The sequence below is a fragment of the Heterocephalus glaber genome, unplaced genomic scaffold (assembly GCF_053883595.1).
Source record: "Heterocephalus glaber isolate CG9 unplaced genomic scaffold, H.glaber_assembly_v1.0 deba00001687, whole genome shotgun sequence".
Lineage (NCBI taxonomy): Eukaryota > Metazoa > Chordata > Mammalia > Rodentia > Bathyergidae > Heterocephalus > Heterocephalus glaber.
In genome coordinates this window covers 26,331,826-26,344,963 of record NW_028258412.1, presented here as the reverse complement: position 1 = coordinate 26,344,963, position 13,138 = coordinate 26,331,826, and the positions used below count along the sequence as shown (strand labels likewise).

Here is a 13,138-nt window from a genome sequence, read left to right as displayed (position 1 = left end):
ACAGAGGAGGAGGGGAAGTGTGAAGGGGAAACTGGTAAGCAACCACAGGCATGGAGGGAGGCCCAGCTCCACCGCCCTGGGCTGTGCCAGCACTGGCACTGTGGTCCTGACATCTGTGTCGAGCTTTAGACCAAGGGTCTCTCATTGTCATCACAGCAGGACGTGCAGCGGACCAGGAACCAGGCCAGGAGATATTTCTGCTCCATTGTCCTCGCTGTGCAGAAGAACCTGAGCATCAGCTGCCACCTTCACCAAGGCCACAGCAACTCAGTCACCAAGGCCACAGCAACTCAGGGTGGGACCAAGCACCCAAGCTCTTTGATACTATTGTCATTGCCTTATCTGTGAGCGGGACCCACTTTGCTAATGTTCAAGCTTTGGTGTCAAATGGGGATGTAACATCGCCCTGTTCTCTGGCGCAATGAGGAGTAAAGGAGTGGGATACAGTGGTCGCAGCACGCCCAGCCTCAGGACAAGGCATGAGCAGCAGCCCATTGCCAGCTTGCTTGGATCCTCCCATGGGGCTACAAGACCTTTCCAAGCCCAGCAAGAAGCCTGAGGTGGAGAGCAGCCAGTCTCACGGCAGGAGTCTGGGCTGGGCTCACTGTACGTCTGCATATTCCACACTCACGGGCTGATAGAGGAAAGGTGCTCCATCTTCCTGCTGCTACAGATGCACCTTCATAACCCCCAGGCTGCCCGGGGAGAATGTGCAGTTCTGCAATTCTGCCTTCACCCTGAGCCCCCAGAGGAACCCTGGGTCAGCTCTGCTGCCTTCCTCCCATCCTCTGCCGTCCCACCCCAGGGGATACTCACGTGCCTCGGGGGTAGTTCTGCAGGTGCCTCTGTGGAAAGCCGGCTGGCCCCTGGGTGAGCAAAGAGCAGCGGAGCTGGTCCTTGGGGCATGGAACCAAGGTGAGGGGAACACAGACCCGGAAGTGGCTTCACACATTTGGTCTGTGGCCTTAGGGCCCCAGCCTCACAGCACTCATCATAGCCCTGAAATCTGGGCTCAGAAGTGCCCAGTGCAAGTGCCCGTGATGTCCCTGGGTCGTCCTGGTGGCCAGAGTCTACACATCTCACCCAGTGACAGGCCTACATGTGGGGAGCTGGCTGCTCCCTCCCGGGAGCTGCCTGCACCTGGCTGGTGGACTAGGTGGGTGAATACCTTGCCCCTTGCCCCCCTTCTGCACATCTGCACTATCCCTGGAAGGTTCCCCCAGCAGCACAGCACTTAGTGGCCTCTTCCCACCCGCAAACCGCCTTACTCTGCCTCACTGGTTCCTGGGTTCCTAGCAGGGTAGATGGTGATCACCTCCCGGTCTGGCCATACCCAGAACCTGGGTTGGTATCTAGCAGTGGGTGACAAGCTTCCGTCGGTTAGGTCCCTTAGCCCAAGAACAGCCCACCCCATGGGGAGAAGAGATGAGATGGGCCTTCCAAAATGGGGGTTCTGAGCCAGGATGGATCCACCTGAACCTGATCGGCCCACTTGCACTACAGTGATCATCACATTTTAGCCAACAACACATCTTTCGAATTCATACCTGTTACTCTTTCTCATGCAAGCCAGCTGTTTCCCAGGAATGCAGGGAAGCTGTGCTGACACATGGTGCTAGTTAGCAAGCTTGTTAGTAACCCTCCTGGGATGAGCAGAGAACCTACTTCCTCTGAATTTCCCAGAAACAGCATAGAGAGGAGATGAGAGAAAATTCCAAGCTTTGCCATGTCTAGAGTTAGAAGAGAGCACTTGAGACTTTTGAGAAAAGCAACAAACTGAAGTCAGTTTCATGTTGGCCAGGGCCAGTACATGGTCCATCAGGTGCTGGAAAGCAGGCTGTGGTCCTCCAGGCCTGCAGGGTTTCTGCAGCCCTTCTAAAGTGTGGGATAATGTCTTACAGAGAACAAGATTGCAGGGAAATGCTGGGTACTATTTTGGAAGGCAACTTAAGTTCTGCTTAGGAAATCAGAAGCATTCACAAGGCATAGCTAAGAACCTTCGCTGGCACTCCCTATAAGCAGGATTGTTAGGCTTGTGGGCCGAACTGGCTGGTCGGCCCAGGACTCCCAAGCCTGGCCGCCATTTAGTTTCATTTGAACATTCGGCAGTGCTCTCTGGCTCCCACAGCAAACCATTCTTTGGCCCAAATTGCTGAGGCGAGACTCCGTGCCTTATGGTATTTTGACATGGCAAACTTAGATCGGGCTTTTCTATGCTTTAGGGAAGGTGAGCATCACGGATAAGCAGCCGGTGGCACCTGCCATCCCAGGTGTGATGAGAAGATGGAGGTCACAATCAGGTTCTGCACGCCTAAGTGACTGTCTCGCAGCAGGGCGTGGTGCCCAGCATCAGCATCAGGGACATAGCTTGCCGGGTGTTGTGTAGTGTCTGCACTGTGGGTGCACAGCTGCATTTTAATGTGGCAGAGTCACTTGGCTGAGTGACTGGTGAGCATTAGATTTAGGTCCTTCGTTCAGTTCAGTGGTCCTGGAGCTCAGAACAGGGATTCCCAACCCATGGTCACAGTCGACGGATTCCCAGACCTTCCATCCCCTCTCAGTGCACATACTCGGACACACATGCACACATGCACACACGCCCCTATGTGTGCTGGGACCACCGGCATGAAGCGCCCCATGGGGTGGAGAACACTGTTCCTCCACAGTGCACACAAATGCCCCACAGGACACTGACGAAAGAGGAGCGTTTGTAATCACTTGGTTCTAAAACCTTGATCTTGCTTTACACATAAATGTGGACCATTTGTGCATAATTTCACTGTCTACCAAATAGTCCAAGAATTCATTCACTGGTTAAATCGAGGAATGATTATATTTTTGTTTTGTCCAGAAGTTTTCAGAAAATGCTGGGCTTTACAGAAAATTCTACCACTTCACACCAGCTCATGTTCCTGATGCCCCTTGGTGTGGCACACACCCTGCTTGTGTCGTCCTGTTTCTGGGTCCATATCTGGGTGTGGAAACACACAGTTTCATTACAAATCATTTTCCTTTTCTTTATTCATCATAGTGTATGGCTAAGCCATTATATTTCTTTTGAATTATGCCTACAGATAATTATGTTATGTATGAATTTCATTTCAGAGACAGAAGAGGTCAAAACAAAATATCTCTTATTAAAAAGTGGTGCTGGATGTGACTGGCTTGAGAACTACTGTCTTGGGCAGAGTAAAAGCAAAATCTGCTTTTCAAGATCTGACCCATTGCTTCCCAGCCCTCTCTTGGAGTTTTCCTCTCCACCTGTCTTCCCTAAATGGGGAAGCAGTGTTTGCAGAGACTCCTTTGCTCGGGGTCCTGCTCTGCAGGGAGCTGCGAGTACAGGGTGAATATGCCCTAGGAGGAGCTGCCCAAGCCCAGCGTCCACTGCACACCCCACTGGGGTCCAGCTTCTGCTTGGTGCCTCAGTTTCCCCACGGGCACCCTCCCCGAGCAGACGCCTCACCACTCGCTACCCTCCACCTCACTGTTGGCCAGGTTACAGTTCTGTGTGTGTGTCTTGTCCCCTTGCGTGTTTTCTCTTGGCCTCCCAGAGTTCCAGCTCTGTAAGAGGTTTTGTGAACGTGTTTTGGTTTATTCTGAGGTGTTCCCCAACAGCCTCATACGCTCATAGGTGGGGCTTTCGGACACTGCCAAATTCTGTAAGCTTCATTATTGGGGTCCCCTGAGATGCCCCCAAAAGGCACAACTCAGAGGCAAGAGTTGTCTTGTGCACTGTCTGTCCAGGAACATGGTTTCCAATGGCACGGATTTAATGGGTCACTTTGCTGATTGGCACATTTTTGTTGAGCACCTCCTGGGTGCCAGGCATTGTGTGGGGCATTTGGAACCAATGGCGAGTAAGAAAGACCCAGCATCTGCTTCCCTCAGCTTCCTTGCTGGGTGGGCTTCTGACTGCAGGGAGTGCTTGCTAATGTCCTGAGGGTTTATAGTGAAGATGCAGGTGTTGACCGTCAGCCAGGGTTTGTGACCAGTTCTCAGGGCTCCCAGTGGGTGCTGGCACCTGCTCCTCCCCTGCCCCTGGCCCTCCGGGTTCTCCTGATCTGTCCCCTTTGCCCCATCCACTGTTTGCTCCGCTACTCTGCAGACAGCTTCTCTGCTCATTTCCTGACTTCTGTGCAGCCCGTGTCCAGTGTCTCATAATTCTCCCGATGACTTACAATCGTCCTCTACTTTTCTAAGGACAAAAGTCACTGTGTCAACTTAGGGTCATTTTTATCCCTTTGAGAAGCAGCCTGTTTAGTGCCTGCCTTTTCATATGTAAGAAGCAGTTTTTAGAACTGTACAGAAAACATCGTGCTGCCACGTGACCTGGGGCTCTGCATGCATGGTTTCTGCAAGCTTTGTCATCCCTATAAAGAAGCCAGGTTTTTAAAGAGAGACTGAGTTTCCTTCTTGGCCTTAGAGCTCTGTGGCCTTGGGCAAGCTGCTTTCCTCACCTGAAAAACAAGGACAAAAGACAAGATAAGACAAAACACACCAAATAAGCAAAACCTTGCATGTGCCTGGCCCCAAGAATAGAAGGCATACTAAGGGGTGGTTTGTGCCATTATCGCTTGGAGCAGTTCCAGTCCCTTCCATAGAAACCGCTCCTGCAGATATGTTGGTGGATGCCTTGGCGGCCTAAAATAATTGACCAGACCAAAAAGCCCCTCAGTCAACCAACTTAAAAAAATAAACTTACAAACTGCCTTAGTGACTTGCACTGACAGCGGCTGCAAACTCAGCAGTTACCCAGAGGAATTCTTTGGAGTTAAGATCCAAATGCATTCACCTTATACAGCCATTCCCCACAAACAAATTGCTTTTATAGTCAAAACTACAAATTCAGACCCCTGGATCGATAGCCCCGTTTTCTGGAGAGCCCTGGAGAAGCTGCTGGGCTGGACTGCCTGGAACAAAGATTGATCAGGAGCGATCGCCTGGGTATGGATTCCAGCTTGACTCACATACCGCGCGCAGGCTGGGCAGGCCAGCTCCGCCCCTCTTCAGAACCACGTGGTCAATACCTTCAGCTCAGCATGTCTCGGAAAGGCGTCCAGCGGAAGGTCACCCCGGAGAAAAGGCTCCGGAAGGAGGCCAGCAATTCACCGAGCTAAGCCTGCATCCGCAGAGACCTGGCCCGGGTCTCAGGTTCTGAGCGTCACATTGCAAGGCATTTTCTGTGACTCCACTTTGCAACCGCTCCTGTGGTTTTGATTGCCAGCAGCAGCCGCAGATGACAAAATTGAAGCGATGTAACCCACAAGGCCAAGTCTGCCCATTGTACTCTTTCAGATCCTGCTCCGCAGTGCCTGACGCCCCTGTGGGAAGCCCAGCGTCTGGCTGTTTGCGGCTGAAGGGTTTGTGTTAAGTTTCTGCAGGGCAGGGTCTGCTGTAGAGCAACAGCCAGGGAACCCTGGACCAGAACAGCGCCTGGAGTCCCTCCTTTCTGCTCTCAGCACCTACGGGCGGCTCCGCCCCATTTCCCCAATGGAGCAGATGCGCAGGATGGACGGCTGCTCTCCTAGGAGAGTGTTCTATTTTCCATTCTGTCACCTGATGACAGTCGTCCTCAGAATTCAGCATCACCCGAGAGTGACCCGGAGAGCTTGTTGAGATGGGGTGGGGCAGCAGGCCGCAGGCCACACCCCCAGAATTTCGGATTCAGCCTGCCTCTCTCACAACCTCCAGGTGTCTGGAAGAGGGGAGCTGGGCCTCACCTGGAGCACCTGACAGCTGTTACTTTTCTCACTCACCTCCCGGCCTGTAGAGTCAAAGACACGCCTGCTGCAATCAAGGAAACCAGAAAAGGGAGCCCCTTTTCTGTGTAGTCTCTGGATTGCAGGCAGCAGATACCGGCCACGGCACCGATGAGGATGGGGCAGCGCCTGTGGCTGAGCAGACAGAAACGACCCTCTGGACACGGAGCCGTGTCCCTTCCCTTCGATCCGCAGCCTCCTGTTGGTGGTCTGCTCCCTTCAGTAATGCAGAGCAAGTTTTGTTTTGCTGTCGCTGCTCAGAGGTCTCCGGTGATGTGTGGGTGGGTGCCCCGCTTGGAGAGGGTGTTTATTGAGCAGCATGTGGCCGCCACTTGGGCCACTGGAGAGGAGTGCCTCCAGGAAGCAAACATCTGCCTCCATCTGGAAGGAGCAGATTTGCGAGGCGCAACATTAGAACTGATTTATCTAATCATAAAGATAAAATAAAATGTGGCAAGCACCCTCGGCTCCGAGTAATTAGAAATATATGGTTGTCGGGGGAAAAGGAGTTTGCGAAGTATTTTATGTAAACTATTGTTTTAGGAAGTGGGAAGAGAGAAAGAGGAGGCTGCTGGGATGGGTTGTGGAGAAAGATAAACGCTGAGATAAAACCGGTGAACTATTTATGGATCAGCCTACAGTTTTGAGTAACGTCTTGTGATTTTCATTTTGAAAACTTAAAAAGGTAAAAGCAAACAATCCTGTTGATGGACAGCTCAGGGCCTAGGCAGCCCCTTGGAGCCCCAAGGATGGGGACAGGGACAAGTCTGCTGGTCTGAGCTCCTGGTAGATGCAGGATGGCACTTGAGAGGTGCCTTTCGGGTCCCTTGGCCTGAGGAGCGCGTGTCAGGACGGCATCCGGCTGTGGCTCTCGGCCTTTGGCATCAGCAGTCCGCACAGGGTGTGGGGGAATTGCCCCGAGTGGCCTCCATGGGGTCAGTGGCCACAGAGAGGGGGTTCTGTCTCTGCTCACGGCCCCAACCCCTCTCTGCCTGAGACAGCAGTCTCCTCTTCGTGTGGAGCCAGGAAAAGGCCAGGTTGGTGGAGTGTCCAGTAATGATGGCCCTTGAGATGTCCCTGCTTTGTTGCCTAAATGCCAGCCCCAGATCAGAGTGGCTGAAGTACAGATGGATGAGTGGAAAAAAATATTCCATGACCCTCGATCGCGTCCCCAGCTGCTCCTGAACCTGCGGTTCCGTGCACGCTCTTCACCCTGTGCCCAGGGCTCCGTCCTCCGCTGCCTGGGCCACTGAGATGCTTGCTTTGCAGCAGCAGGCCTTTCGCACACAGCTGCCTGCTTTGTCTTTCTGCAGCAAGGCTCTCGGCCTGCTTCCTGCCCAGCGAGAGGCCTCTGTGGTCTTCCTCTGCCTTCAGAATGAAATTCTCCTCCTGCCCCCTGGCAGTCCCGGCCCTTGGGGAGCCTGCTGTAACCTGTGTTTCCAAATGTTTGGCTCATTTTAACTGTTCCAGTGCAAAATGATTCCTACTGGGTATGCGTTGGCTTCCCACACCGAGCCCCACGAGAGGCCAAAGTTCTTCCTGGTTTAGGCCAAGTTCAGATACTGTGACCCTTGCATGTCTGCTCTGCCCTCCTTCAGAAGCCTTGATACCATCTCGTTCTTTTTTTTTGGTACTGGGGATCGAACTCAGGAATCGTTCTTCTTTAGGGGGCTCTGAAGGTGGGTGGAGACAGCCTGGCATCCCCTCCTCTTCCAATCATTGTGCCCCAGCCCTGAGGAGCCTCCTTCCTGCCACCTCTGCCCACTTCCTGCTCCCCCCAGTAAAGGTGTGAGCGCCAAACCCAGCCCAGCCAATCAGAGTGCTCTGCCTCTGGCGGCAGAGATTGGCTGGGAGTGGTCATGTGGCTTAAGTGTGGCCGGTGGGTTTGCATCCGGCATTTTGCCTGGAGCTCCCAGGAAGAGCTCTCTTAGCCAGGAGGACCTGGAGTGTCCATGACCTTGAGGGTGACCTGTCCGCACCCTGAGAAGCTTCGAGGAGATGAAGCTGAGAGGGAGGAAGCAGGGCCGGGGCACGCCCTGAAGACAAGGCTGCACCCCAGATGCAAGCGTATTAGTCTGCCCCCTCAGATATTTATTAAGGCAGGATACATTGTCTTGTTAAATTAGAATTATAGCTGCATACTTAACATTTTATTCTCGATTATTCATTTGGCATACATTTTTACTGAGCATCTACTACATGCCAGGTCTCATAGTAAGTACAGAGGGACAGACCACTCCTGCCTCTTAAGTGCAGTTCATCGGTGAAGAGGGCAGACCCTTAGTTACAGTCATCAGAGCAGCTCCTAGATGCTTTGGGAGCCTACTTCGTTCCTGCAGCCCTAGGTTTATTGAACAGCTTGCAGATAGAAGCACCGAAGCTGGGTATTGAAGGATGAATAGGAGTTTCTTACACAAGCCACAAGAGACAGTGAGAATAAACATTCCAGATTAACAGGATGTGCAGACAGTGAAGTGCATGCTTGGTGAGAAGGGGGAACTGCATGCAGTTCATCATGTCTAGGAGGCTGTCTGGAGTGCTCACTGCACTCACAGGGCCTGTGGAGCAGGGTGGGCCCAGGGAAAGCACTGACTAGGCCCTGAGTGAATGAGCTTCGAGTGAGTGTGGAGTGCAGCTGCCTGCAGGAGAGGACGCTCAGCGGCTGTCAGGAGGAGGACTGAAGCTCTGCGGAGAAAAGGTTGCCCAAAAAGGAGTCTGCTGAGCAGCCACTGCACTGAGCCCTCCCCACTGCACCAGCTGTGAGGCCCTGCAAGAGTGGCTGGCAGCTGCACCAGTCTTTATCATTTAATAGTTTGGCTGCAGAAAAGGGTAACGATACTAACGTCATTACTGTAAGGGCAGTTTATTCTCACCCGCGCAGTGCTCGCTGTGGGTGGGCTGGGTGCACCATCCTGACGCCACGCTGAGCTCTCTGTGGCTGATCCTGTGACACAGACACTGGGGCCTCTTCATGGGGTTGGAGGGCAGGGCTGTGCTGACTTCTCCTGCCCCACCCATCTGCCAAGAGCCTGTTAGGTTTATAACCATAGCCCCAAGAGTCTCGTGCCCACCTAGCTAGGGCTTGGGGGGGCGCCCGGATCCTGGGGGCTCGTAGCTGACTTGCTGTTAGGGGTGGGTGTGGCCAGAAGAGGTGGTCACAGAGAGTATGACTTCCTGCCCACCATGCGGTGAGCAGCTCTCTTCCCCCGGGCCCCTCTGCTTGCTGTCCTGCCCTGGAGCCAGCTCACTGCAGACTGACACAGGAGCCCAAATATACCTCTCTTCCCTTAAGTTGTAGGTGTTGGGTATTTTGTCCCAGGGACGAGGGAAGTGACTAAGATGATGCCCCTGCTTGGTCACAGGCTTATAAGGGAGAGCCGAGGCTATGGCCCCAGCAGGGTCGTGTGGTGCAGGGCTCTGGGCTCCTGCACTGAGTTTTGGGAGCAAGCTGGAGACTCGGCTCTCCACTGCTCCTCCCTTGACTTGGGTTCTCTACAGGAGGAATCTGGAGTGTTTTTTGTGTGAGAGCGGAGCAGCTGTAAGAACAGGACTGCATCCGGGATCAGAGGCCGGGAGCCCGCCCCTCCCTCTGTCCTTCTCAGAGGACTCGTGGCAGCCCCAGGACCGCGCAGGGCACACACATCTTGTCCCACGGAAGGCTCGGAGTCCAGGGGGTTAATCCTCTGTTGGCTTGACCTCCTGTTCTGAAAGTCTTGTTTGTAATCAATTTGAAGCCATTAATTGGACAAAATAATTCTTTATTACCATATCCCAAGGGTAGCCAAAATTTAATTGCTGGGGCCTTGTTTACACAGGCAATTTCTGTTTAACAAAGAGGAATATTTAGTGGCATTGTAAAATTAATTGAGTGTGTTATGCTCCAACCCCCACAACAGTCCGAGGGCTGAGTAGTAATGTGTGCAGTGTTTATCAACTGTGCATCTTTACTAACAACTTCCTTTGCAAGAGTGGCGGTAAGATTCTGCCCTGGCCCGTGTTATTTCCCTCTTACAAAGGTGGCGATTACACCTCAAGTTGTAACACTCCATTTATATTTTGATCTGTGACACCATTTCAATGTGAAAGCTCCTCACCCTGCCTCAGATGCAACTGAGTATTTCCGTTCCTTTCTGATCTCTTTGTTCTCTGTGCCTCCTTTCATCTGCTGTGGCCCTCTGTCCTTAGGTCTCTGTCTTTCTCTTTCTGTAGTGGTTAGGGTACAGTGCCCACTTGATTGGCTTGGGGTCCAGCTGGGGAGCACACTTCTGGGCGTGTCTGTGTGGGCCAGAGGCCTGACCCTGGGGACTGTGTACGGCCATTCACCCCTTCCTCTCTGGCATATTTCCCTGCTCTCCTTCCTGGCCACCACGAGTGAGTAGCTTTGCTCCTCTACCCCTTCCGCCATGGTGCTGCTGCTGCCTCGGAGCCATCTGACCATGGGCTGAACCCACTGAAGCCATGAGCCAAGTAGACCTCTCCTCCTTTAAGTTAAGTTGTGGGGGTCAGAGACTGTGTCTCGGAGTGAGAGAGCTGACCAGTGCACTAGGCACGAAGCGCCCTCCCTGGCTTCTTCATCCCCATCTCCACCCTCTGCCTTTCTAATCACTCAGCGCTGAGCCCAGGAAATTCCTCCAGCAGTGTTACCCCACAGACTCACTCTGCCTGAATTTGTCGATTTCTCTTCTCTCTTTCTCCTTTGGCCTAAGGACTTTCCTTGTAGCAGAAAGGCGCTGGGCTTTGATGCCATTCAGAACAGTCTCACATCATAGCTTACACCCAGGGCCCTGTAACCTTGAGTGAATTAACACTTTTGCTCAACTTTTTCTATTCTCTAACATGGGATTATGCCTAGCTGCTAGGATTTTGGTGACTCAAATGAGATTATCCCTTGGAGTTCCTCGTAGTGTACCTTGGAATGTCTCCTTGCTCTTTCTTGGTCTTCCAAAGTGTATTCACATTTCGTATTTGGTAGGAATGTACATGGCATATGTATGGACATGACTGACTGTTTTTCTGTTGGTTGATAGATCGAGCAGTCATTTGCCTATCGATTCTTTCCATCGATATGCCCGTCCCTCCCTCCCTCGGTCCTTCCCCCATCCACCGGCGTGCTGCCTCAACTGTCCAGTTGTGTGTCTTACCCATCTACTCACTCGCCTACCCTTCTTCCTCTCTCTCCCTGTGTCTTCTCACCGCCTCCCATTTGTCTCCTTTTTCCTCTCCCATGTTTGGTGTCTCTAGCTGAGCTCACACCTCTGTTCAACCTCCCCAGTATTTGCACTCTGAAGTGAAGACTCGAAGGAGACAAAACTATAACTTAATGGAATGAATTTTAGATCGGTCCACAACATCCCTGGGTCTGGTGGCTGACTCTTCCCCACCAGTCTCTCTTCATCTGCCTCCAAACCAAACCCTCCTTGCAGCTCAGCCACTGGATAGGCAGAGGGTTTCAGCTCTGCTTCTCCATCTGCATTGCGCCGTAGCCCTTTGCTTCCCTGGGGCTCCCGCTGGGTCCTGTTCCTCCTCCCTAGCCACGTCTTCCACTTGGGAAGAAAGCCTTGCCCTGCAGGTCTCGGCTGCTCCTCCTCGGCTACCCCGGTCTGCTCTCTGCTTCGTAAGCTCCCAGTGACTGCAGCCCCTGTCCCCTTTCTCAGCAGAGCTGCCCCACAACTCCCGGCCGTGCCACGCTTCTGAGCCAGGCTGCTGAGTCCCACAGCCCGAGACCCAAGGTTGGTCGCACAGCCCACACCTGGGAGCCCGAAGTCAATTTACCGGACCCAGCGCCCACCGCAGCCAGAGATCTGCAGTCACAAGTGCACTTCTCCGGCGTCCTCCCAGTCACTGTCCTGGTGGTCACGCTGCTTGCATGTCCACAGCCATCTGACCACAGAGATCTCGTCAGCACCCAGTGGGAAGCTCAGTCGTTTTCACCATCTCACGCCTCCTTCGTGGTTCTCCCGGTTCCTCCCTGTTCTGTGTCTGTCGAGCTGACTGAGTCACCAAGGGACTGATATGCCCATCAGTGAACACAGGACAACGTCCCTGAGGACAAGGGGCCAGCAGAGATCCCTGCCCAGCCCCTACATCTTCCACTCAGGTCACTGTCTTCCTAGCTGGCTGTGTGGCCTGCCCAGCCACCGCTCCACTCGCCCTGGGTGGGCGGAGTGTGTCCTCCTGTGCATGATTCCTTCCGGTGTTCCTAACTCCACTGCTTCCCCCATGCTCTGGGCCTGGGGACAATCAGATGTGGAACTGGGCAAAAGTATCGTAGTTGTCCCGTGAGGGTTGAAACTTAATCCACAGAGAGATGGCCCTTGTGCGGAAGAATTCACAGACAGCAGGGAAAAGATGAGAGCCAGTGTGGAGGGCCGAGGTTGTCCTTTGGGGCACTGGGGAAGGACAGGTAGGAGCCGAGGGAGCCCCGTGATCTCATTGGTGGGTCTCTGTGCAGCTTGACGGGCTGTGATGTCAGCCGGTGGCCCCAGCTGCCGCTATCAGGGAGTTACTGTTGCTGGAAGAAAGGCCAATGATTTCATGCACGTAGTGCACTTTATAAGGTCCTCAGACTGCCACACAAAGCACAGCACACCCTGGAAGCAACATAAGTCCTTAAGTGGGCAGTTGGTTGCCTATTTTATGACTTGGGGACCATTCCTAGGTTTCTGGTGTTTGAATAGCTCCTGTATGCCCCGTGATTTGTAAGTGCAAGTAACTTTGCTATTCTTATTTACTAAATTCCTTTTTATATATTCATAAAAGTCAGTAGAGCTGGGTGTGGTGGCACACACCTGTAATCCTTACACACCTATAAAGATGGAGTGTGCGAGCCCTGCCTTAACACCTTAGGAACTTAGCAAGACCTTGTCTCAAAATAAAATAATTTAAAAAGGACTGGGGATGGAACTCAGTATGAAAGGTTCAATCCCCAGGACTGGAAAAAAGTCAGTAAAGAATAAGACGACTATGGTATATTTTAAGAACACCTGTACTTTTAAGAATCCCCAGTGATTCCTTGGAATTGCGGTTTCTCCTTCTCTAATCCCACATATTCACATCCAGCAGGACTCCCGAGCCATCCCCCGGACTCCTCCCAGTGTCCCCTCCTTGGATTAAGTGTCCTTTGGCCTGCAGTGGGAACCTGGCGCCTGTGGTGGTGGCTTTGCGAGGAGAGGTGCAGCCCCAGCTGTCACCTGTGGGAATCAGCCCTGGGAACAGCCCTGGCCAGAGAGCAGAGTTGCTTGCCATCATGAGCATCAGTGCTGGGATTCACACAGGGAATCATCCAGAGCACGGAACACGGCAGGAGCTAAAGCAGCATCTAATCCTGGCTGCCTCCTGCTGCCTGACAAAACACGCACTCTTGATTCCTGCTGCAGAAA

At 53.0% G+C, this 13,138-nt stretch overlaps 1 protein-coding gene across 3 annotated transcripts in view; it reads left to right on the top strand.

Moving 5' to 3' along the window:
* Positions 1 to 13,138, top strand: part of Tmem132d (transmembrane protein 132D) — a 484,753-nt gene that overhangs the window by 246,006 nt on the left and 225,609 nt on the right. The window lies entirely within an intron of this gene.